The following is a 25,829-nucleotide window of genomic DNA, read 5'->3' on the forward strand; positions in this document are numbered from 1 at the left end:
TTCTAGCAGTAGCAACAAGATAGATGTTGAAGTAGAATGGATAAAGAATCTCCCATCTGAAAAACCATTATAGTTGGAGTGCATTTTGGATACTAAGACAGTAAAAAAGACTAGGAACAAGACATACGAGGAATATCTAGTGAAATGGCAGGGCCTACTTGAGGTGGAAGCAATATAGATGACTAATAAAGATATTATTAAGCATGACACAACTCTTTAGCATTTGATAACTCAAGGGACTTAAGTTTCTCAAACGAGGAGAGTATAGTGCAAGGGGACTAGGTCCTAAATAAGGTGGTCAAACACCAATGAGGAGAGTAATGCAGGTCAATAAGTGTCCATGATGACACAATATAGTTTAAACATTCGTATCATGCATTTAGGCAAGTGGTTTTCATGTTCTAATAGGGTTAGAAGAAAAGTCAAAGGGTGGTCAATGATTGGTCAAAGATTGGGAGTTGACCAAAAGTCATCATTTTTAGGTCTCATAATCTTGTTACATTTTTTGGGGTAGTTTGGTACACATTTTGAAATTTTTATGTAAAGATTGTGAAAAAATTGTAAAATTGCAAAAATTGCAATAAAAAATTGTCATGCAACTTTTTTGCAATTTTCTTGCAAGCTAGAAGTCCAACAGTCAAAAATCTATTTCGATCGAACATGAGTAGATGAATTTGTAAGGTCAAGGGTGATGTTATATAATTTTTTTATCTTCCACCTAGTGAACGGTTGGTATGATATGTACGGATTTGGAATGAAAAATATACATCTTTTAGAGGGAAAACTATACATAGTTAGCAAGCATCTTTCTAAATTCAGTTGTAGGGTGATAGTAAGTGATTAGTTTTATTTTTAGAAAGTTGCATCTTTCTTATTTGATGAAGGAAATAATTTTTTCTTCGAATAGGAGAAAGCACTTGTTGGATTTGGATTTTTCATGACCTGTTGTTTACCCTAGTTTGTAATAAGGGTTTGATAGAATATAATGCATTTCTTTTAATTTCCTTGGTAAAACCTTCTGGTGTTTCATGAAAAGAAAGGTTTTAGGGTGTGTAAAATATCCATGGTGTGTTCTTTTTTGTCCTTCGCCTGATGGTGATACCATAGCAACATTTGGGTCTGCAAGTACTATTGTTCAACATGCTAATGGACTGAGAATACATCACATAGGACATATAAGAAGTTTTGGAGATTGGAGCTTTATTGGATAGCAAGGGGAATGATGCCAATGTTGATGGAAGGAGAAAATAAATCATGGGTTTCACTGTGGGGAGTTTAAAAGACTAAACTTTGGTTTTGAGCCTTAAAGCCTAGAAACTAGGGCTTGAGAGAAAATGAATTAAGAATTGAGACCTAGAAGCCATCTTGGGGATTTAGACGTAGCTTTTTGTGATATAATGGATTATTCAATTTATGTTGGAAGTTTTTGAAGTTTAGTGCTAGTTTGGGTGAGGCAGGGTTACTAGGATTGAGCTCCTATTAGGCCTCCTAGTGTAACTTGTGTTTTTGGTTTAGGGAGAAGCCCAAGACCTATCAGTGGGTCAAGAATCTTGGTGGAATAGTGGAGAAGGATGTATTAGGGTGTATGGAAGCTTAAGATCCTAGGGGATGCAGGGGAAGCGAGGTGTGTGTGAGAATTTGTGCCTTGTGGAAGGTTTTAAACTACTTGGAAGATAGGGAAAGTTTTAGAGGGTGAAGTTGGTGTGTGGAAAAGACCATTTCACCTCTACCCTAGTCTTGAATTGGTTATATGAAAGGATAGTATGATATCCTTTGGATTCTACACCTCTTTCTTGCATCACAAGAGAACATGCTCAATGGTTTTTACTTGACTCATCCTCTATCCTTTGATACCTTTGGTATTTTTGGTGATTTCAATATTTCTCATTTCCTATTAAGCTACACTAGAGTTGTGCATGCTACTGAAGGGGATCTCCATTATGTTTGGCGTGTCCTCCTTCCCAGAACAACCCTAGCCCATACTTAAATGATTCTTATCAACATATTCCCTTCTTGGAAGTCACGCACATTAGTAATCCTCTTCATGGTGCTCATGAAAAAGAAAATCAACTTTCCCAGTGCCATCTCTAGTGTCCCTTTCCATAGACCCCTCTCTTCTCAATGAATTATTGTTAGCTCTATTTCCAATTGTTGTAACTCATTTTCCTACATTTTACTTCACATAAAAATTGTCTGTGCATTTCAAAGATTTAGGTTGAGGGTTTTATACTTGAAATATATGAATTAAATTACAAGATCAATTTCAAATATATTGACTTTTCAAATTGTACAACATCTAATTGGAAAGACAATTAGGATGAAAGATTACCATTTTGTTTATGCATATGCATTTTTCATACTTGTGTTGAAATCATTATATATAAAGAAATGGTGCTATAATATTATCCTTGGGTTTTTAATAGAAATATATTTCGCATGAAGCCTTGCTAACCATTTGACCCATTCATAGAGATATTCACTTCTATTTTTATCTAGATTGATTCACCTTAACTCCTTTTTCAATTCTATAAATTAGAGAGTTCAGAAAACATTGAAAATAGTATTGAAATATGTTTTTGTAGATGAGAGGAGATGACTAACTATGCAAGCCCATCACCATAGCATGTATTTATCTAAAGATGGTCCTCTCCAATAGTCTCTAGAAGAGATATTGGAAATACAAAAAAATTAGTGGAAACATGTTAATTATGAAAAGATCAATTCCAAATGCAATTTTTCGTCACTATATAAAATTCCTCCTTACAATATCTAAAAGAAATACAATAAAATGAATATCATGCTATTTGAAAATCTTGCATGGTGGGAGATATGCATTATTAAATGACACTCAATACACTTAATTATAAATCTAAGTAAATTCTCATAAATAGATAAAGTATTGTAATTCGACAAATCTGCATGGAAAATATTGAGTTGAACGAGTTTGGAAGGGTTGACTTCAATATCTTCACTTTTTTTGTTGGTGGTCGAATGATGGTCATATGTATCTAATGCAAAGAAGAAAAAAAAACAAATAAAGAAATTAGACAAGCAGATAAGATTCCACGATATTTTCACATCATGCGATCAATGTTGCTTTATTTTCCATTTATTTACTTGATAATTTCTCCATCATCTTCAACAAGATAAACTTGTTGTAACATAATAGCTTTCCTTCTGAGAAAGAATATGAGGTAGGCCCATATCACTATCACCATTTGTTAACGCAAAAACTATAACTGGTATTGTCAACTATAAAAGCCCCTTCCCTTTTTTCGTTATCTATTCACCCCTAATTGACATTCTCTCTCTTCAATTATTTTTCATAACTTTTGTATGGTCTTCTTGTGAATTTTATATGGTTGATGTGTGTATTCCCTACTTCCAACTTCTATTCCTTATCACAAGTATTTAAGGGAGAAGATGCCATGGATGGGAGTTTTGAAAAACAAAAAAAATTGTCACCCTTTTTAGGATTGACATTTTATGTGAAGGTTTTGCAAATAGGGTTGCAAGATTTGGGTTTAACCATGGAGGAAACTCCATAGTTAAGTATGCTCAGGCTGGAGTAGTACAAGGATGGGTGACCTCCCAGGAAGTCTCGGTGCTTCACCCCTGTGAGCATCACCTAGATCCAATGAGTGCTAAGTGTTCCATTTATTCTCATGAGAGATGGATTCATGTTGAATCACTACTTATAAAGATTCATGTTGAATCACTACTCATGAAACATGGGTCAATGAGTTTGAGTCAAAATCACACAGTTAAATCTTGATAGCAATATCACAATTTGACTTGCTATGGAAATTATCTCATAATTATCAATTGATGAGCTTAAGGGTCTTTCTAATGAATGGTTCATAAGGCACAACACTTGGTGAAGGTTTTGCAAATGGGGTTGCAAGCTTTGCGTTTAAACATGGAGGACACTTTGTAGTTAAGCGTGCTTAGGCTGGAGTAGTATTGGGATAGGTGACCTCCCGGGAAGTTCCGGTGCTTCACCCCTATGAGCATCACCTAGATCCATGTTGAATCATTACTCATGAAACATGGGTCAATGAATTTGACTCAAAATCACATAGCTAAATCCTAATAGCAATATCACAAGTTTTAGTTTATGTTTTAGATGTTTTCGTTCCTCATTGCTTTCGACCATTATTTGCAGGAACGTGTTCTTTCTATTCCTAGTTGTTTCTAGGAACATTCGTTGACATAGTCTATTTATATGTACGCTCTACTTGACTTCAATTCAGTCCTCCTTTCCCCAAACCTAACGGCCTATCTTGTTTTAACTAGGGTTTCTAACCCAATTATCTTATTTCACATTCATGGCATCTTCTTCCTCACCTCCGAGAGAAGATGCTTTTTCTAGGATGGCTACTTCCTCGTCCCACAAACAAGGTAAAAATAGTGCAGCTTTCTTTGGAATCGAACCTCCATATAAGAGGATGAGGGTTTCTGAATCTTCAAGAATATATGATGTCTTCATCAACCACAGAGGCCCTGATGTGAAAAGTACTCTGGCTCTTTAGCTTTACAAATCTTTAGAGAAGGTAAAATATAAGGGCATTTCTCAATTTGGAAGAGAAAGAACTTGGAGTTTCCTTTCCATCCACCATTGAGACAGCCATCCGTTTTGCTGCAGTTCACATTGCTATCTTCTCCAAAGGATATGCAGAGTCCCCATGGTGTTTGGAGGAGCTGGTTCTCATGTTGCCGAGAAAAGCTAGGATTATTCCCCTTTTCTTTGAAGTGGAGCCTTCCGTGTTGCGCCATATAGAAAAGGGACTGTATGGTAGCACATTTATCGAGTATGAAAATAAGAAGAGGTACATGGAAAAGCTCGAGGACTGGAAGGCAGCCCTCCAATCAGTTTCATTTATTGCTGGCGAAAGGATCAACAAGTAAAAGTTTCTTATGCTTCCGTGTATTCGCTATTTGATCAGCTTAGTATAAGTTTTTCCTTCTTTAAAACTAGCGACTATTGTTTCTTATCGAATGTGTCTTCTTTGTATATAGTTTCAGTGACTACGAGAACATAATATCAGCATTGCGAAAGGAAATAGAAAAGAGGAGATCTTTATATGTTGCCAGATATCCGGTAGGACTTCCTAAGCTTTTAAAACAATTTCAAAACCAGTGCAGTGATAAGCTTGCACAAGATTTTGAAAGTCACTGTAGGATGAGCAAAAGTGTACAAGAGAAGTCTAAGTTTGTTGGTATTTTTGGCATGGGTGGGGTGGGAAAAACAACTCTATCCAAAGAATATTTCAATCGAAAACGCTCAGATTATTGTTGCTCGAGTTTTTTGTTTGATGTACGAGAAGCCTGTGTGAAATGCAATCTGCCTTCGTTGCAAATGAAGCTCCTCGGAGATCTCTTTGGTGTAAAAGATATTCTAAACTTTACAAGCGTAGATGATGGCAAAAGCCATCTCGGCTCTTATATCCAAAGGAGCGCTGATTTGAGTTTCCTAATTGTTGTAGATGATATTGATCACCTGGATCAGTTAGCTAACCTATTGATCAAAGAAATGTTGGATAAATCCGGCAATAGTATGGTAATCGTCACAACTCGTGATGTAGGATTTCTCATAGATGCAGGAATCAGTGTTTGTTATCATTTGAGAGGATTGGATACAGATGACATGAAGGAGCTTTTCTGTTGGCATGCTTTTTGCCAATCTTATCCGTCCAGTGGATGGGAAGAGTGTGAGAAATATTAATTAAAATTTAAACTCACAACTTAACCCTAAACTTAAAAAGTTTGCTCGGCACTCACAATTGCCGAGTGCTAGTTTTGCTCGGCACGTGAATGTGCCGAGTGGCAGGTTGCTCGGCACTTGAAGAAAAGTGCTTGGCACAGGAAGGTGTCGAGTGCTAGATTTACTCGGCACTTGCTAGGCACTTGAAGGTGCCGAGTGACAGGCAACAGGTGCTGAGTGAACTCGGCACAAAGAGGAGCTCGGCAAAAAATGCCAAGTATGCTCAGCTCACAAAGAAAATGCTTAGCAACAATAGATGCCGAGTGAGCCCGGCTCCAACTGAGAAATTATAACTTAAGAGATTTCAATGTGAATGCATTCACCATTAAAACCAGAGAGCCAAAGATTTAAGCTTTTAAACAAATTTCTCAAATGCCACATACAAGGGAAGATCAATAGATTCAAGTATGCTTGTTTTCTTTCTATTCAATCTTTTACTAAACTATTACAAAATTTGGGAGCATTTGGCTTCAACTAGAAACTCTAAAATAATCCTAAATTGATAATACTTCAAACTTCAATAAACTTTTAAACCTGCAACTCTAATGGCTGCATACAATGGTGCTTGGAGAAATCACTACATCAACAGGACAAAACCAAATAACAACAAACTCACAGAATGAACAGAGGAGACACGTGCAACTGCAGGCACAAACTTTCTTTCTCTTCTTTCTCTGCTCAGTTCTGCAACTTTTCTCTGATCTGCTTAATCTGCACTTGATAAATGAATGAATGTAGAAACATTCCTTTTGTCATATTCTTCCTTTCCCTCTCAATGTTCAAATTTCAAACTCTCACCTACCAAAAATGAATCCCTGTCGTTCATGGACGCCTACGGTGACGTGACAGGGCACATGGGCATGGGGCTCAAGGACAACCTACAAGCATTGACGTTTAATTTCTAACACTCCCCTTTTGTCCCGAGCCAAACAAACAAAGATCAAAGTTGATCCAAATCAACTACACTAAGACTCTCTCTTAAGTGTACAAAAGTTCCAATGCCTAATGGCTTTTTGAAAATGTCTGCAAGCTGTTGCTCAGACTTGCAAAAATCCATCTTGATATCCCCATTCTCCACCAACTCTCTGATGAAGTGATATCTAATCTCAATATGTTTGCTTCTCCCATGGAAGACTAGATTCTTGGACAATACAATAGATGAGATGTTGTCACAATAAATTTTGATTCCATCCTCTTGCCTTTCATTCAAATCTATCAAGATCCTCCTTAACCAAATTACTTGACATGTTATTGCATTTGCTGCAATGTATTCAGCCTCTGCTATAGATTGAGCAACAATAGGTTGCTTCTTGGATGCCCATGAAATTGCACCCCATCCCATATGAAACATGTATCCGGAAGTGCTCTTCCTATCATCTAAACTTCCAGCCCAATCACTATCTGTGTATCCCACAAACTTGAAATCATCATTTGCAGTATATAAAATTCCAAATCCTTTTTCCCACTTGCCAATGGGAATCCTTTGGTGTTTCCATAAATTTGAAAATCAAACTTAATGCATGCATTAGGTCTGGCCGAGTTGCAGTCAAATACATTAGACTTTCAACAATACTCTTGTATAATGTTTGATCCACTCTTTTGCTAGTCTTCCTTGCTCAACTTTAGACCTATTGTTGTTGGTGTGGGGGCTGCCTTACTGTTTTGCATTTGAAATCTCTCCAAGATCTGCCTTGCATACTTTTCTTGAGAGATGAAGATGCCATCATGCATTTGTTTTACTTCTATGCCTAGAAAGTACTTCAAAAGACCTAAGTCTGTCATTTCAAATTCACTTTTCATGGCCTCTTCAAATTCACCAATTAGAGCCTTGTCATTTTTAGTAAAAATCAAGTCATCTACATACAAGACAACAATCAATACATTACCATCTGCTGCATTGATGTAAAGAGTGGGTTCACCATTGCTTTTGCTAAAGCCATTGCTCATCAAATATAAGTCAATCCTACTGTACCATGCCCTTGGAGCTTGCTTGAGCCAATAAAGAGCTCTCTTCAATCTATATACTTTGTTCTCTTCACTTGCAACTTCATAACCAGGTGGCTGCTCCACATACACTTCTTCTTTCAATACACCATTTAGGAAGGTGGACTTCACATCCATTTGAAATACCTTCCACTTATGCTGAGCTACAATTGCTATGATAGCATGCACGGTTTCCATTCTTGCAATAGGGGCATAGGTCTCATCATAGTCTCTTCAATATTGTTGTTTGTAGCCCTTGACTACCAGCCTTAGCTTATGCCTATCAATCTTGCCTTCAGCATTGCATTTGGTTTTATACACCCATTTCACTCCAATCACATTTTTCTTGGGAGGCAATTTAGTTAGCTCCCATGTCTCATTTCTTTCTATGGCATCTATTTCCTCATTCATGGCATTACACCATTTCTTCTCCTTAATAGCTTCCTCAAAATATACTAGATCACTATGAGAGAATAATGTAAAATTAACACTCTCATTATAATCTTCATACCTTTCATCTTGGGATATCTCCCTAAGACTCTTGGTCTTTCTTGGTAACAAGGAGGAGAGTGTGGGATTAGAATCTTCACTGCTGTTGCTTTGTCGACCAGCTCGGTCTTCACTGGTACTCGGCACTGACACTCGATCATGCCTAGAGGAGCTCGGTAAAGTCTGAATCTGCTTGCCTTTTCTTCTATTTGCTCCTTCTTCTTGTTGTTCATCAACATCTTCTTCATTCATAATTGGCACTTTACTAGAAGTGCTTGGTGACTCATCAATTGAACCATACCAAGACTAATTTTCAAGAAATTTCACATCTCTTAAAAGCATCATCTTGTTGTTCAATGGGTCATACAATTTGTATGCCTTTGATTCTAGGCTGTACCTTGTGAAAATGCATTTCGCACCTTTGTCATCCAATTTCTACCTTTGCTCTTTAGGCACATGTGCATATGCAACAACACCCTTAAGTGTTCAACTGTCCATCTTCTTCGTGACCATGCTTCCATTGAAATTCTATCATGGACTGCCTTTGTAGAACACCTATTAATTAGGTAAACTGTTGTTGCCACAGCCTCTCCCCAAAATTCAGTTGGGAGACCTTTCTCTTTCATCATGGTCCTTGCCATTTCAACAATAGTCCTATTCTTTCTTTCAGCCACTCTATTATGTTGTGGTGTATAGCTGGCTGTGAGCTCTTTCTTAATGCCATGTTTCTTGCAAAAGTTTACAAAAGAATTGGAGGTATACTCCCCTCCTTTATCTAATCTAAGGACCTTGATATAGTGTCCACATTCTCTTTCAACCTGGGCTTTAAATTCTACAAATTTATCAAATGATTCAGATTTATTCTTTAAGAAATACACCCATGTCCTATGATTGAAATCATCAATAAATGTCATAAAATAAGTACTCCCCCCAATGGAAGTAACTTACATAGGACCGACTAGGTCAGTATGCACTAACTCTAATAGATATCTAGCCCTCCTAGAATTTCTAGAATTAAAGGGAAGCCTATGTTGCTTACCCAAAATACAAGCCTCACACTTGTCACAAGAATTTTCTACATGTGGCAAACCTTCTACCATTCTTTTATTTGACAATAAATTTAAACCAGCATAGCCAAGATGACCATACCTGAGGTGCCATAGCTATTAGGGGTCTTCAATTACACTCCTTAGAGCTGATTGTGTCAGAGGTGCAGCACAAACTTGAGATGAGAAACATGTCTCAATCCTCAAGGGAAACATTTTGTTCTTTGTCATTTGAACTGCTGCAAGTAGGTTCTGTTAGATTGTGGTGACTGATCAGGAAAGTACTGTACATACTTCATAAATAGTGGGGCCCGAAAAATTTTTTTTTTGGAAGTAGCCGACATCGACATGGTAGCCGACATATTATGGCCGACATATGGCCGACATGTTATAACCCTAAAGCAGTTTAATACTTGTATAAAAAGGGCTTAGGGTTGGGTATTTTTGATATGTGGTGATACGAAATTGGTTCTTGCGGCGGTATTGAGCTGTAAGGGATTACGGATTGTAATCAGGTTGTAATCACTGGATTGTAATAAGATCGGACTTGCTGTTTGGTGGACGTAGCCCAGGGATTGGGTGAACCACGTTAAATCTTGGTGCCTTGTGTTCATTTATGTGTGTTCGATTATTTTTGTTATTGGTTATATTTGCATGTAGTTTTTATTTCTGTCCGTGGTTTATCCTAACAAGTGGTATCAGAGCCTAGTTGTTTCTCAGTTATCCTCTGCAGGAAAGTCTCACGGTTAAGTGGGAGTCTCACGGTTGAGTGGGAGCAATGGCAGATGATGGTAAGCTAAGGGTTGATAGGTTTAATGGGCAGAACTTTCAGTTATGGAAGATGCAAATGGAAGACTATTTATATCAGAAGGATTTGTGGAAGCCGTTGGAAGGAAAAGCCAAGAATCAGCGAACTATGTCAGAGGCTGAATGGGATCTTTTGGACAGAAAGGCACTTGGAAGCATTCGGTTATGCTTGGCACCATCGGTGGCATTTAATATTACAAAAGCAAAGACGACAGAAGATTTGATGAAAACCCTAGCGACACTGTATGAAAAGCCCTTCGCTTCAAATAAGGTATTTCTCATGAAGCGTTTATTTAATATGAAAATGGCAGAAGGTGGATCTGTTGCAGATCATTTAAATGACTTTAATACTATTACTAGTCAATTATCTTCTGTGGGTATCAATTTTGATAAAGAAATTAGGGCTCTCTTGATTTTGTGTTCTTTGCCTGAAAGCTGGAATGGCTTGGTAATGGTGGTGAGTAATTCTGTTCCTGGATCTAGTACCCTAAAATATGATGATGTGATCGGTGTTATTTTAAGTGAGGAAACTCGTAGAAAATCCTCAGGTGGATCTACATCAGGAAGTGCTCTAAATGCACAAAGCAGGGGCAGAATGACTGAAAGAGGAAGTAACTCTGGAAATCGTGGGAAATCAAGAGGAAAGTCAAAGGGGAGGAGGTCTCAATCAAGAGGACCAAATGATTGCTGGTACTGTGGGAAACCAGGGCACAAAAAGAAAGATTGCTGGACTCGAAAGAAAAATGAAGGAGATAAATCAGATGGAGACAAAGAGGCAAATGTGGTAAGTAATAAATCCGAAGAGGATGCTTTGCTTCTGTCTTTAGAGAGTGTTGATGATTCATGGGTTTTAGATTCTGGTGCTTCTTTTCATGCTACACCTCATAGAGGTTATTTCATTGATTATGTCCAAGGGGATTTTGGGCTTTTTTATTTGGGGGATAATGAACCCTGTCAGATTGTTGGAAAGGGAAAAATTAAGATTAAGTTGCAGAATGGGAATCATTGGCTACTACATGAGGTAAGACATGTTCCAAAACTAAGTAGAAATTTAATTTCAGCAGGGCAACTCGGTGATGAGGGTTGTGTAGTTACTTTTAATGATAAAAATTAGAAGGTTTCAAAAGGTTCCCTTGTAGTAGCAAGAGGTGTGAAAGTAGGCACCTTATATCTTTGTACAGGTCATATTGTTCCTTCTACTTTGATTGTTTCAGAGAAAAATGAATATTCAGGAACAATTACTGCAGATGAGCAGGGAGAACAAATAGCTGCTGTGGATTCTGATACAGTGTTGTGGCACAATAGACTTGGGCACATGAGTGAGAAAGGTATGAAAGTACTTCATTCAAGGAAAGTTTTACCAGGTCTAAAATGTGTGAATATGGATTTCTGTGAAAGTTGTGTGTATGGAAAACAAAAGAGAGTGAGTTTTGTAAAGACAGGGAAGGAAAACAAAAAGAAGAAATTAGAGCTTGTGCATACAGATGTATGGGGACCGGTTCAGGTATCTTCCCTTGGTGGCTCTCATTATTATGTTACATTTATTGATGATGCAACTAGAAAAGTATGGGTTTATTTCCTTAGACAGAAATCTGATGTATTTCAAACTTTTAAGAAATGGAAATGCTTGGTTGAAAATGAGACTGGTAAGAAACTAAAATGTCTCAGATCTGATAATGGTGGTGAGTATTACAGTCATGAATTTGAAGATTATTGCTCCACTAATGGTATTCGTAGACAAAAAACTGTTCCAAGGACTCCACAGAAAAATGGAGTGGCTGAACGCATGAACAGGACTATAATGGAGCGCGCAAGGAGCATGAGGTTGCATGCTAGGTTGCCCTTACACATGTGGGCGGAGGCTGTCAATACTGCAGTATATTTGATTAATAGAGGTCCCTCTACTCCTTTGGACTGTGGTATTCCAGAGGAAGCATGGACTGGTAAGAAGGTGAGTTATTCTTTTCTCAAGACCTTCGGTTGTGAAGCTTTTGCTCATATAAACTCTGAAAATAGAACCAAGCTAGAAGCTAAATCAAAGAAATGTGTCTTTGTTGGATATGGCATTAATGAATTTTTTTATAGGCTTTGGGATTTTGAAAATCATAAAATTATAAGAAGCCGGGATGTCATATTCAATGAAAAAGTGTTGTACAAAGATCTGTTGCAGCAACATGAGAAGAAAGAAGATGATTATGTAGTGTTGGATGATACTCCAAAAGCTAATGTTCCAGCCATTCCTCATGATGTGCAACAACCGCAACAACAAATACCACATACACCAGTGAATGTTAGACGGTCAACAAGGCCAATTAGACCTCCACAAAGGTTTTCTCCCTCTTTGTATTCTATTTTACTTACTGATGCTGGTGAACCTGAAAGTTATGATGAAGCTGTGCAGGTGGATACTAAGATTCAGTGGGAGTTTGCAATGAAAGATGAAATGGACTCTTTGCTGAAAAATAAGACATGGGATTTGTGCAAGTTGCCTGCAGGTAAAAAGGCTTTACAGAATAAATGGGTTTACAGGTTGAAAGAAGAGGAAGGAGGTAAGAAAAGATTTAAGGCCAGGTTAGTTGTAAAAGGATTTGCACAGAAAAAAGGAATTGATTTTGATGAAATATTTTCTCCTGTTGTTAAAATGACTTCTATTCGTACTGTTTTAAGTCTTGTGGCTACTGAAGATTTGCATTTAGAGCAGATGGATGTTAAAACAGCCTTTCTTCATGGTGATTTGGATGAAGAAATATATATGGCTCAGCCACAGGGTTTTGAGGTCAAAGGTAAGGAGAACTTAGTGTGCAAATTGAAAAAAAGTTTATATGGCCTGAAACAAGCACCTCGGCAATGGTATCTGAAATTTGACAGTTTTATGCATGAGCATGGATATAACAAGTGTCATTCAGATTACTGTGTTTATTTTAAGAGGTTGGATGATGATAGCTATATTATTTTATGTCTATATGTTGATGATATGCTTATAGCTGGGTCTAACATGGATCATATTAAGGGGCTGAAACGCCAATTAGCACATGCATTTGCTATGAAGGATTTGGGGGCAGCAAAACAAATCCTTGGTATGAAGATTTGCAGAGATAGGAAGAACAGAACATTGACGCTATCTCAAGCTGATTATGTTGAGAAGGTGTTGCAACGTTTCTCTATGGAGAATGCTAAAGCTGTCAGCACACCTTTACCTGGTCATTTGAAATTGACTAAGGAGATGTGTCCCAAGACACAGGAAGAGGAGGATAAGATGTCCAAGGTACCCTATGCTTCAGCTGTAGGAAGTTTGATGTATGCTATGGTATGCACTAGGCCAGATATTGCACATGCAGTGGGAGTTGTTAGCAGGTATATGAGTCATCCAGGTTTTGAGCATTGGAATGCTGTCAAGTGGATTCTCAGATATTTGAGAGGAACATCCAATAAGTGTTTACACTTTGGGGGCTCCACTACTGATTTACAGGGCTATGTTGACTCAGATTTGGCTGGGGATATTGATACCAGGCGGAGTACTACAGGTTATGTCTTTACTGTTGGTGGGGCAGCCGTGAGCTGGGTTTCTAGGCTACAGAAGATTAATGCTCTCTCCACTACAGAGGCAGAGTATGTTGCTGCTACAGAGGCCGCCAAAGAGATGATATGGCTTCAGTTCTTCTTGGAAGAATTGGGACATCCTCAGAAGGATAATTATTTGTTCACAGATAGTCAGAGTGCCATTCATCTTGCTAAGAATTCAGCTCTGCATTCTAAGACCAAACACATACAGTTGCGGTACCATTTCATTCGGTTAGTTTTGGAGGATGGACAGTTAAAGCTGGAGAAGATACATACCAATGAAAATCCAGCAGATATGTTGACAAAGGTTGTCACAAGGGAGAAGCTGAACTCCTCTTCAGCTTCAGTTGGTCTTTTAGACTAAATGTGAATAAAAGAACAGCAGAGTCCAGGGTGGTTTGATCCAGTGGGAGCCCCATGCGGTAGTTGTATTGCTACAGGATCAGTCTCCAAGTGGGAGATTGTTAGATTGTGGTGACTGATCAGGAAAGTACTGTACATACTTTTATAAAAAGGGCTTAGGGTTGGGTATTTTTGATATGTGGTGATACGAAATTGGTTCTTGCGGCGGTATTGAGCTGTAAGGGATTACGGATTGTAATCAGGTTGTAATCACTGGATTGTAATAAGATCGGACTTGCTGTTTGGTGGATGTAGCCCAGGGATTGGGTGAACCACGTTAAATCTTGGTGCCTTGTGTTCATTTCTGTGTGTTCTATTATTTTTGTTATTGGTTATATTTGCATGTAGTTTTTATTTCTGTTGTCATCCAATTTCTACCTTTGCTCTTTAGGCACATGTGCATATGCAACAACACCCTTAAGTGTTCAACTGTCCATCTTCTTCGTGACCATGCTTCCATTGAAATTCTATCATGGACTGCCTTTGTAGGACACCTATTAATTAGGTAAACTGTTGTTGCCACAGCCTCTCCCCAAAATTCAGTTGGGAGACCTTTCTCTTTCATCATGGTCCTTGCCATTTCAACAATAGTCCTATTCTTTCTTTCAGCCACTCTATTATGTTGTGGTGTATAGCTGGCTGTGAACTCTTTCTTAATGCCATGTTTCTTGCAAAAGTTTACAAAAGAATTGGAGGTATACTCCCCTCTTTTATCTAATCTAAGGACCTTGATATAGTGTCCACATTCTCTTTCAACCTGGGCTTTAAATTCTACAAATTTATCAAATGATTCAGATTTATTCTTTAAGAAATACACCCATGTCCTATGATTGAAATCATCAATAAATGTCATAAAATAAGTACTCCCCCCAATGGAAGTAACTTACATAGGACCGACTAGGTCAGTATGCACTAACTCTAATAGATATCTAGCCCTCCTAGAATTTCTAGAATTAAAGGGAAGCCTATGTTGCTTACCCAAATACAAGCCTCACACTTGTCACAAGAATTTTCTACATGTGGCAAACCTTCTACCATTCTTTTATTTGACAATAAATTTAAACCAGCATAGCCAAGATGACCATACCTGAGGTGCCATAGCTATTAGGGGTCTTCAATTACACTCCTTAGAGCTGATTGTGTCGGAGGTGCAGCACAAACTTGAGATGAGAAACATGTCTCAATCCTCAAGGGAAACATTTTTTTCTTTGTCATTTGAACTGCTGCAAGTAGGTTCTTGCTACCATCCTTTTCTTAAATGACACACATGTCATTCTCCATCAGCACTTTGTATCCATTTTGAATGAGCTGACCAATGCTCATCAAATTGTGCTTCATACCAGGGGAAAAATACACATTTTGTATTTCCTTTTTCTCACATTTCTTGGTGCGGACCATAATAGATCCTTTGCCCACAACTGGTAGGGTTCCATTGTTACCCATTTTAATTTCAGATTTGAAACTCTTGTCAATGAATGAAAACAAGGTTTCATTGCCACTCATGTGGTTGCTACATCCATTGTCGAGGTACCAAACCTCAGGGCTTCCTTCTTCACCAACATTACACATGATGAAGGTAGCAGCATTGGGTCCAGTTCCCATGTTCACATCAGCCACATTTGCTTGTCCTGACTGATCATTCTGCTTCTTCTAACACTCATTTGCATAATGCCCATATTTATGACAGTAGTAGCATTTTACATTACTCTTATTTGAGATGTATTTTTTCTTACCTCCTCTTGAAGTATTTAGTGAGCTACTTACTCCATCTGCTCTTCCTGAGCTTTTTGCTGCAGCATTTCTTTGTCCTCCATTTCCTCGGCCTCTACCTCTAGAGTTCTTGCCTAAGCCATTTCTTCCTCTCCCCCTTCCTCTTGGATTTTTCTAAGCCTTGAATGCTTGCTCTTGGGAAGATGAAGAAGTAGATCTGTTGATCCTATGCTCATGGGTTTGAAGAGAACCCATCAACTCATCCATTGTCAAAATAGTGAGGTCTTTTGCCTCTTCTATTGTCATGGCCAAATGGTCATATTTATGAGGTAAACTCCTCAATATCTTTTCCACTATCCTTTGCTCTTAATAGTCTTCTCCATTTGACTTCAATTGGTTAATCACAATGGAGGTCCTTGAACTGAAGTCTGCAACTGATTCATTCTCCTTCATCTGAAGGTTCTCAAACTCCCTCCTAATATTCTGTAGCTTTACAGTACGAACTTTATTAGTCCTCTTGAAGTTTGTCTTAAGAATATCCCATGCTTCCTTTGCATAATTTGTTGCTGCAATCTTAGGGAATATAGACTCTGTCATTGCTGCTTCAATAAGACTTAATGCATTTGCATCTTTCCTCCTTGACTCCTTCAAATGAGTCTTCTGTGCATTTGTGAGAGCAGCATACTGAGTTGAATCAGTCACATCATTGAATCTATTGACCACAAACTCCCACAAATCATTTGCAACCATTATGGTCTTCATCTTCTTTGCAAATGTATCATAATTTTGTCCATTAAATGATGGTGGCTACTGTCATATCTTTCCTACATCTCCTGCCATGTCAAATATCCCAAGAAAGATAAATCCCCTAACTCACTTTGGATGTGGGGCCTCAAAACTCTGATACCATGTGAGAAATATCAATTAAAATTTAAACTCACAACTTAACCCTAAACCTAAAAAGTTTGCTCGGCACTCACAATTGCCGAGTGCCAGTTTTGCTCGGCACGTGAATGTGCCGAGTGGCAGGTTGCTCGGCACTTGAAGAAAAGTGCTTGGCATAGGAAGGTGCCGAGTGCAAGATTTACTCGGCACTTGCTCGGCACTTGAAGGTGTCGAGTGACAGGCAACAAGTGCCGAGTGAACTCGGCACAAAGAGGAGCTCAACAGCAAATGCTGAGTATGCTCAGCTCACAAAGGAAATGCTCGGCAACAATAGATACCGAGTGAGCCCAGCTCCAACTGAAAAATTATAACTTAAGAGATTTCAACGTGAATGCGTTCACCATTAAAATTAGAGAGCCAAAGCTTTAAGCTTTCAAACAAATTTCTCAAATGCCACATACAATGGAAGATCAATAGATTCAAGTATGCTTGCTTGCTTTCTATTCAATCTTTCACTAAACTATTACAAAATCTGGGAGCATTCGACTTCAACCAAAAACCCTAAAATAACCCTAAATTGATAATACTTCAAACTTCAATAAACTTTTAAACCTGCAACTCTAATGGCTGCATACAATGGTGCCTGGAGCAATCACTGCTTCAACAGGACAAAACCAAATAACAACAAACTCACAGAATGAACAGAGGAGACACGTGCAACTGCAGGTACAAACTTTCTTCCTCTTCTTTCTCTGCTCAGCTCTGCAACTTTTCTCTGATCTGCTTGATCTACATTTGATGAATGAATAAATTTAGAAACATTCCTTTTGTCATATTCTTCCTTTCCCTCTCAACGTCCAAATTTCAAACTCGCCAACCAAAAATGAATACCTGCCATTCATGGATGCCTACGGTGACCTCATAGGGTAAATGGGCGTGGGGCTCGAAGACAACCTGCAGGCGTTGACATTTAATTTCCAACAAAGAGCTAGTTAACCTCTTTGTTCAAGTGTGTGGCGGCTTGCCACTGTCTCTTCAAGTCCTGGGCAGTCATGTTCATGGCCAAGATCAGAACTTCTGGGAGTTGGAATTGAAAAAAGTTAAAAAGACCTTGCCTCAAGACATACTCAAGAGATTAAGAATAAGCGTTAACATGTTGGATGATGAGGAAAAACAAATTTTCATGGATGTCGCATGTTTTTTCATAGGAGAATTCAAGACAAATACCATCAGCGTGTGGGAAGCATCAGGATGGAGTGCTCAACATGCACTGATAAGACTAAAGAACAAATGTTTGGTTGAGGAAATAGAATCTTATTATTTCTGGTACGGTTACAGAGGAGAAAGGCTAGTACTGGGAATGCATGACCACTTGCGAGACTTGGGACGACAAATGGCAGACGAACTGAATCATCCCCGTCGCCTTTGGCGTTCTCAACGTTTCGAATCTTTGGTATCATTTGAAATATGATATTTTTACACAATGCAAATCTCAAACTTTTCCGTGATTGCGGGAATCAACAGGATTTGAAAAAATTCTCACTCAACCCGGATTTAGGTGTTTGCTTTCTTTCGAATATATTAAATGCTTTCTGGGGGAACCAGAAACTGTGGTTGAGAGAGGAAGGTCGTCCTGACAAGACACCCTCAACCATTCCTCCATGGATTCCTCTTCGAAATTTGAGATCTTTGAAGATCGTCGGTGGAAGTCTGCAAAGATTTTAAAATTCATGATTGTAGGAAACTGCGATTCGTGAGAGGAATGGACCATCTTACGAAGCTAGTGGAATTGAACATCACTGAGTGTCGAAAGATTAAGGAATTGAGTCTTGTTCAACTTAGCTGTCTCAAAAAAAAAAAAAATTCTAATTGTTCATTTCTGAAGAGTGTAGCGGGAATATCTAATCTCATAAAGCTAGCAGAATTGAAACTTGAAAATTGTGGAAAGCTCGAGGAGATAAGTTTTATTCAATTATCCTTTCTGCAAAATATTTCAATTCTTAATTGTCAGATGCTAAAAAGCTTGGTTGGAATATTTGATCTGTGGAATCTAGTAGAGTTGCAAATTAAAAACTGCCCAGAGCTTGAGCTTGAGGAAATAAGTTTTGTTCAATTGGACTGCCTCGAAAAATAAGAATCTCTTATTGTCCTCAGCTGAAGAGTATTGAAGTGAAGGATTGTAAAAATGTAAGGAACGTAAATCTTGAGAATTTGGAGTATGTTGTAAAATTGATCATCTCCGACTGTCCAGGGCTTGAGAATTTGTCAGAGCTTGCATGTCTACATTGGCTCAAGATGGTCTTCTTGAATAAGTGTTCGAAGCTGAAGAAAATATCTCTACCAACAACACTCATGAAACTGACTCTGCAATGCTGTAGAGAATTACAAACAGTAGAAGGAATATGTGATTGTACAGATGTTGAAGATCTACTTATCAATAAATGTCCAAACCTTGAGCTCAACAACGAGTTGAGTTTTGCCCGACTGAGTTGCCTGAAAACAATTACTATTGACAGTCGTGTGAAGATGCAGAAAATAACGGGTACTCAAAAATTTGAGTCATTTCACCGAATGCAGCTCTTCTACTGCAACAGTGAAACAATTCGAAATTGCATTCTGAATATGGAGGTATTGATTTCCACTCCTTTTCTTCAATAGATGGCTTTTTCATTGGCGTCATTTTTGCCTTTGTTTCCAACAAATATAATCTCGATTAACGCGCAGATTTATTTACTTTTCATGCAGAAGCTTCCGTCGGATTTTATTCAAGTAATTGGCAGAGCAGATGATGGAGTAGAATCAAATGTCAATGCAAGCTTCTTTTGTGAGGGACACATTAGCGCCAAATCAGTCATCCAAATTGGTGTAGATCACAATTGCCCTGATGATGAGGTGAGTGCAATCATCTTGTGCGCTGTGGTTGTGGTCAAGAATTCCACTGCAGCAGATCTGATCAATGACTTCATGGGAGGATGTGACCAAAATCCGTGGCTGAAATTTGAGGTGCGTCAAGGAGAATGGTTAATTGCCTCAATAACTACCGACCCAGATGAAATACACAGATACATTCTTGACAAGGGTTATTATTTTCCCTTCGATTATACTTTTACAGACCAGGCAGTAACTGAAGACGTAATGGTGAGGAAAGGGTACAAGGCGACTCTGACCCGAAATAAAGGGGAAAAATATAAAGCTCTAAATTTGCTACGTAGAATTGTTGATCAGCTGTTCTAAACATAAAAATACAATTGGTGGAACTTAGATTTCTTGAATTTGGTCAGTAAAGCTTTGTAATGGATTTGTGTGTCTTTCATTATTTATTTTATTTAGGGTGGTTCTCCTTAACTGCTAATATTTTCATTGGTTTATGTATTCGCACTAGTTTGGTGGAATAGACATTATAGTGAAGATTTCTGTCATACGCAAGCTAATGTCATTGATTGCCAACCCAAAGTAATTGAAAGTTATGCTAGATCACATTTAAATAGTTTTTTTACTAATATAGAATATTTTAACAAATAATAATTTTGTAAAATATAAAAAGATTTATTTTATGTAGATATTATTTTAGAATATATATATATATATATATATATATATATATATATATATATATATATATATATATATGGTCAAGTCTTTGATTAGTTTTATTAAATAAATAATTTAGGTACAAAAGTTTTACTCCGTTCAAATAGGCACTGGTAGGAAAGAACAGAGAAGAAAACCTCTAGTCTTGCCTAGGACAAATGTCCTATATTATTACAATTAAAAGAGGCATACCCCAATCCATTCAAAGAAATACAACAATACAGGGGCATACCCCAATGATAGTATAAGATAAAATTACACAAAAGCATCACCATTACCATGATCCAAAGGAGCCAATGTCGAATCCAAATAAATTTTTGTGTACCTACCTTAAACACTCAATCCTCCTATTAAACTTAAAACACCAACATTGTTAGACCGTGTTTTATCAAAATTTTAAAAATGATTCCTGAATATTGGTCCAAATAGATCTATTACTTGTCTAGATCAATAAGAATCCATCATATAATTGATACAGAAAATCTCCCATACACAATCACAAAGTGAAACGAGGAAGCCAATAATAAAATACCTGATCTACTCTAAAAATGAGACATACAGCCTAAAATTAAGTCAATTAACTAAATCCCATTTAAAAGACCACAGATTAAGCCAAATGCATCTTAGAAATGAAAATGCAAAAACCTCAATCCAAACATAGAACAAACTCTATAGAGTACATGAACATGAACATACATGAAAAAAATGTAGAACGTCAAACTAAAGACCAGTGGCCACCAAGATGAAAAATGCACATCCTAGATTGAAGACAACTGGCCATGAAAAGTTAGTTTGTTAAATGATCCACCCCACACATTACCAGGAAGAGAATGGAATCAAATCCGCCAATCAAGAGCCAGAAAATGGGTCAAGTAGACAGAAAACAAGACAATTGTCCATCAACGTCCACTTATCACTTTTAACTTTACCAACTATCAAAATCACCTTGTTGTTGAAGACATCCTATATGATGATAAAGTTGTTGGCATGCACGTTTTCTCAATTGTTACTAAAGTGGATCACCCTACTTAGGATTTCACACACAAATTTGGCACCAAAGATGGCAATATGCCAAAATGAACCAAGCTTATTATATTGGAGACATGGCCATGATTTATTTCACTGTTAAAATCAGATGAAACTTCCTGTTATGTCCCCATTTTGAAATTTCTGATTTTGCCCTAAAACAACAATCCTTATTCAAACTGATAATGACTTTGTCTAAAATTATAAATTTATTATCATGCTTAGATTCATGACATAATTCTCAAAACAAATCACAAATTGATTTTTTGTTGTATTCTCCTTCATGTACATCAACATTGAAAGTGCTTTTCGATTTTCCCAAACAAGGGTTTTTGTCCTATGTAACCCCAAGTTTTCACGATGTAGCAATGGGGATATCGATTTCTGGCATCATTTTTTTTTTTTTTTTACCATTTTAGGGGACAAAGAGGATGGAAAAGGGGATAGCTATACAAAAAAATAGGGAAAATAATATTTTCATATGAAAACATGAATAAAGCGTGCTTATATTCTATTATAGAACCTTAGCATATAATGCTTATGTTAAATAAATTAATTTACAGTTCACATGAGAGTTGAAGTCAAATAAATAAATAAAACTTGAAGACTGTCAAGGCACAGATTTTTGAGTTTCCAAGTTTCCATGATAGATCAAATTATGTTGAGGACACATGCTTGGGTAATAATGTTTCTGTCTCTAACTCAGTAATTAAAAATTAATGAATTTTTCCCCTTAACTTGATTGATAGAATGATTAATTGTTTAATTGAATGAAGATTGTATAAATACCATAGTTCCTAGACACAACTTAGGACTCAGAAAAAAAATCACAGGTCTCAACAAAAACTAAGTTATTTGAGGATTTTTCCTAGGCCAAGATTCTAGAGTGACAGGATAGTAGGACTTGGCTAGGGATACTCAACTTAGGACTAACCAGGACTCAAAGAGTCTTAGAGAGTTAGGGAACCATGACAAATATATGTGATCTTCTTAATGGATGGTGCATTATTAGTATGCTAATTACTGCTTGTAGATTTGCATATTTGATCTACTCTCCTTTTTTTCCCCCTCCTAATTACATTGGTTCTCCTACTTATATCATAATAGATGATAAGGAGATGCACCCCTACATGTAACAAGGGGCATCCCCTTCAAAGTTAATTGCTACATATTATGGTTGGCCCTTATCAAAATAAACTACTTCCCTTCATTATGCTGGTCAGCTCCATTTATGTAATGAAATGCTACTATTTTCCTTCAATTAGCCAAAAACATGTAGAAACATGGAACAACTGGTTACCTTAGAGCAATATAACTAAGGCTCTAATCACCATAATTTTAGAAACATCAAAGAACTAGAGGATATAGTATAGCAAAGATTCATATCCTTAAAAAACCAAATCTAAATACCACCATAGAAATATTACTAGCATAACAGTGAAAAACTAAATACACCCTATGAAACAGATTACCCCAGGTTGTTCTCTAGAACCTGAAAGGCTATAGTAGAACAAGGGACACTAAAAAATAGTATGATATAATACCAGATCCATATCACCATCGCTCCAAGAAATAGGACATATAGTGGAATGCATAACCATCAACAACCACTTTGTAAACCAAAAAATAAGTAGATGTACTTTATAAAGAAATTAACATTTCAGATATACACAACTGCATAAAAGGAAACCACAAAAGGATATTAGACATGCATAAGTAGATAGAACCGCCAATTCTCATGTCAAAGTAACAATTGTCCATTCATAACAAATTAATATCTGACTAAACTATTACCAAACCCAATCCAATCATAATGATATGAATACTATAGAAATTCTTAAGACATGAAATCAACATCCTTTAAGAGCTCCATACATATTAACCAATCATTGACTAAGCTCCAACCATACAAAAAATAACACAAATAACCATGCAACAACTAATTAGAATAAGAACTACATATAATATTATATATAGAGTCTATTTATACAAAAGGCTAAAGAACTACTACCCGAATGACAAAATCCACCTTTAGAGATCTAGGTAGATACATATGTAAAACTATTACAAATGGACGAAACTATATATAAAAACCTTAGAATACTTAGATAGAGAGATAAAAACCCAAACATATAACACAAATTTACATATACCATAACTGGTCCTACTTCTTCCAAGATATCCTAATAACCTCTGGAATGTCATTAGAATTATTAGAGATGTAATAGGAGGGAATTCAAAGTTAACCTTTGCCCTGCTCATCTTTTAAGAATCAAGAAAGCAAAATTCTAGGGCATTGAGATCATCAAAGACCACACCCAATTGGATGTAGGTGTTGAACATGGAGAGGTAACTTGTTATCCACTCTTTGCCCTCATCAACTAAAATCTTCCTCCATCGAAATAAGAACTGCATGCTAGCTTCCATGGGAGGCCATTCTTGGTAAAAAGCCAAACTATCCCTAACTATTAGGGATTGACGTCGTTATGCGATTTTCAGATCTACCGTACTGAGAAGGAGACTCATATATTTCTCTGATAAAGGGATCTAAAATTTCTCATCAATGCTATAAACAACCTTTTCCAGCCCTTAACCCCATTCTATGTTAAAGATATCACAACAAAGTTTGACTATGTCCTCATGCCCAATCTTTGCACACACCAGACAACCAATAAATGAGCCTATAATGCTACTGTTAGTCCTCCAAGTATCTCTGTAGTAAAAAACATCCTCTCCTATGGCCCTACTGATAGCAAATCTAGTCATATCATCAGCAGGCTTAAGAAGGTGACTCCATCTCTCTAGCTTAACGTTACCCGAGAATGCCATAGTTTGGTTCTCTGTCATGTGAAGATTTACCGATTATTATAAATTAACATCGATTCTTCACCAGCTCCTTTATTAGCTAATTGATTAATTTTTATATTTCCTTCTTAGAATATATGGCAAACTTGAGAATCTTTGATACGATCAAGGAGCAAGAGGACTTCTTTTTATTTAGAGTTTAAAACCCAATTAGGTGTCCCACGCTTCCTTACTACATTTAGAATAATCTGAGAATAACTGTCAATGATGACTTTAGATAATCCAAGACTAGAACAAAGTTGTAATCCTTTATCTAGAGCTTCTAATTCTACCCAATTATTATACGTGGGAGGAATGGGCAAAGCAAACTTTGTAACCCACTTGCTAGAGTCATCATTAATTATACACTCGATTCTAGCCACTCCCAGATTACCTCTAGTAGCACCATCAAAATTGAGTTTAAACCAACTGAGTGGAGGTGGAACCCATTTGCAACTAGCCCTAGCCTCCCTAATTTTCTTCAAATAAACAAGGGGCAGATTGATGAGGTTAGGCTAGTTCTTTTTTACAAGGCCATCCTAGATGGAGAAGGAGCCCTCTTCTTTAGTCGATTTCTTAAGATGAGAATTCAATACCTCCACAATGGAAGTTTCAATTTTTAGAAGCAAACCTTCCATACACATTTCCATGTCTTGGAAGATACAACGATTTCTTTCCTTCCATAACTCCCACACAATAATTGAGGGACAAATATTCCAAATCTTATTGTAAACCCCATGATCCAAGCTAAAAGGCCATGAAGAGAGAAAAGCTTGAAAAGAGTTCGGCAAAGGAGAAGACCACAAAAGTCGAGACCTATAATGCCACATCTTCATTATTACTTTTACATAATACACTCAAAGAGGGACCTATAATGCCAAATCTAGCTAATCTATTGGTAGACAAGATTCTATTTTGAAGGGCAAGCCACAAAAAGAATCTAGCCTTAGGAAAACAAGCAACATCCCAACAAAGTTTGAGAGGCATCTCAACTAACTTGCAACTTTGAGACTAGACTAAAGCCTTGTAACCAAGTTTCACACTATATTTACCATCCTTAGAGCTAGCCCAAATGAGATCATCAAACCTTTCAGATTGTTTAATACATCTTTCTAACACAATCTTCTCATAGGCCTTAACTGAGTCAGGATCTAATCCTAACCCATCAATCGATCACCACCTCCACTGCAAGAACCCATCAGAGCATATCTTAATCTTATAGTCCTTAACCTTATCACCCATAAAGATTTTAGCTTGATTATAAGATTATCGTGACAAGGGGAGTAGGGAATCAGGGGATGGCCGTCCTAGGAATCTTCCCAAAACAAGGCCTTATCCCCCAAACCCACATCCCAGGTCAAGAAATTACATATTAATTTCCTACAATTAGACATAAAGTTCTAGCGCTCTGATCCTTTTGGAAAAAATTTCATCCTAAAAAGTGACAACAGGTTAGTTGGATCAAGATATTTATTATATAGAATCTTGGCCCATTTATGGTCACTTTCTGTATATAACCGCCAAACAAGTTTGGCACCTAATGCTTCATTTTACCAATACAAATTCTTAATCCCTAAGCCTCCAAATTCCTTAGGTTTGCATAAATTATCCCATTTAATGAGGGCTAATTTCTTATCATCTTCACTATCCTTCCAAAGAAAGTTTCTAGGTTTGGTCTCAAATTTCAAAATCATACAATTAGTGAGAGGGAGATAAGACAG

The 25,829-nt window shown here is 37.2% G+C and overlaps 1 pseudogene; it reads left to right on the top strand.

The window, feature by feature from the left end:
- The first annotated feature begins 4,328 nt into the window (after window positions 1–4,328).
- On the top strand, window positions 4,329–19,881 carry LOC149545567 (disease resistance protein Roq1-like; annotated as a pseudogene).
- Window positions 19,882–25,829: the final 5,948 nt, after the last annotated feature.

The sequence above is a fragment of the Cupressus sempervirens genome, chromosome 7 (assembly GCF_028749045.1).
Source record: "Cupressus sempervirens isolate cs-2001-9-10 chromosome 7, ASM2874904v1, whole genome shotgun sequence".
Lineage (NCBI taxonomy): Eukaryota > Viridiplantae > Streptophyta > Pinopsida > Cupressales > Cupressaceae > Cupressus > Cupressus sempervirens.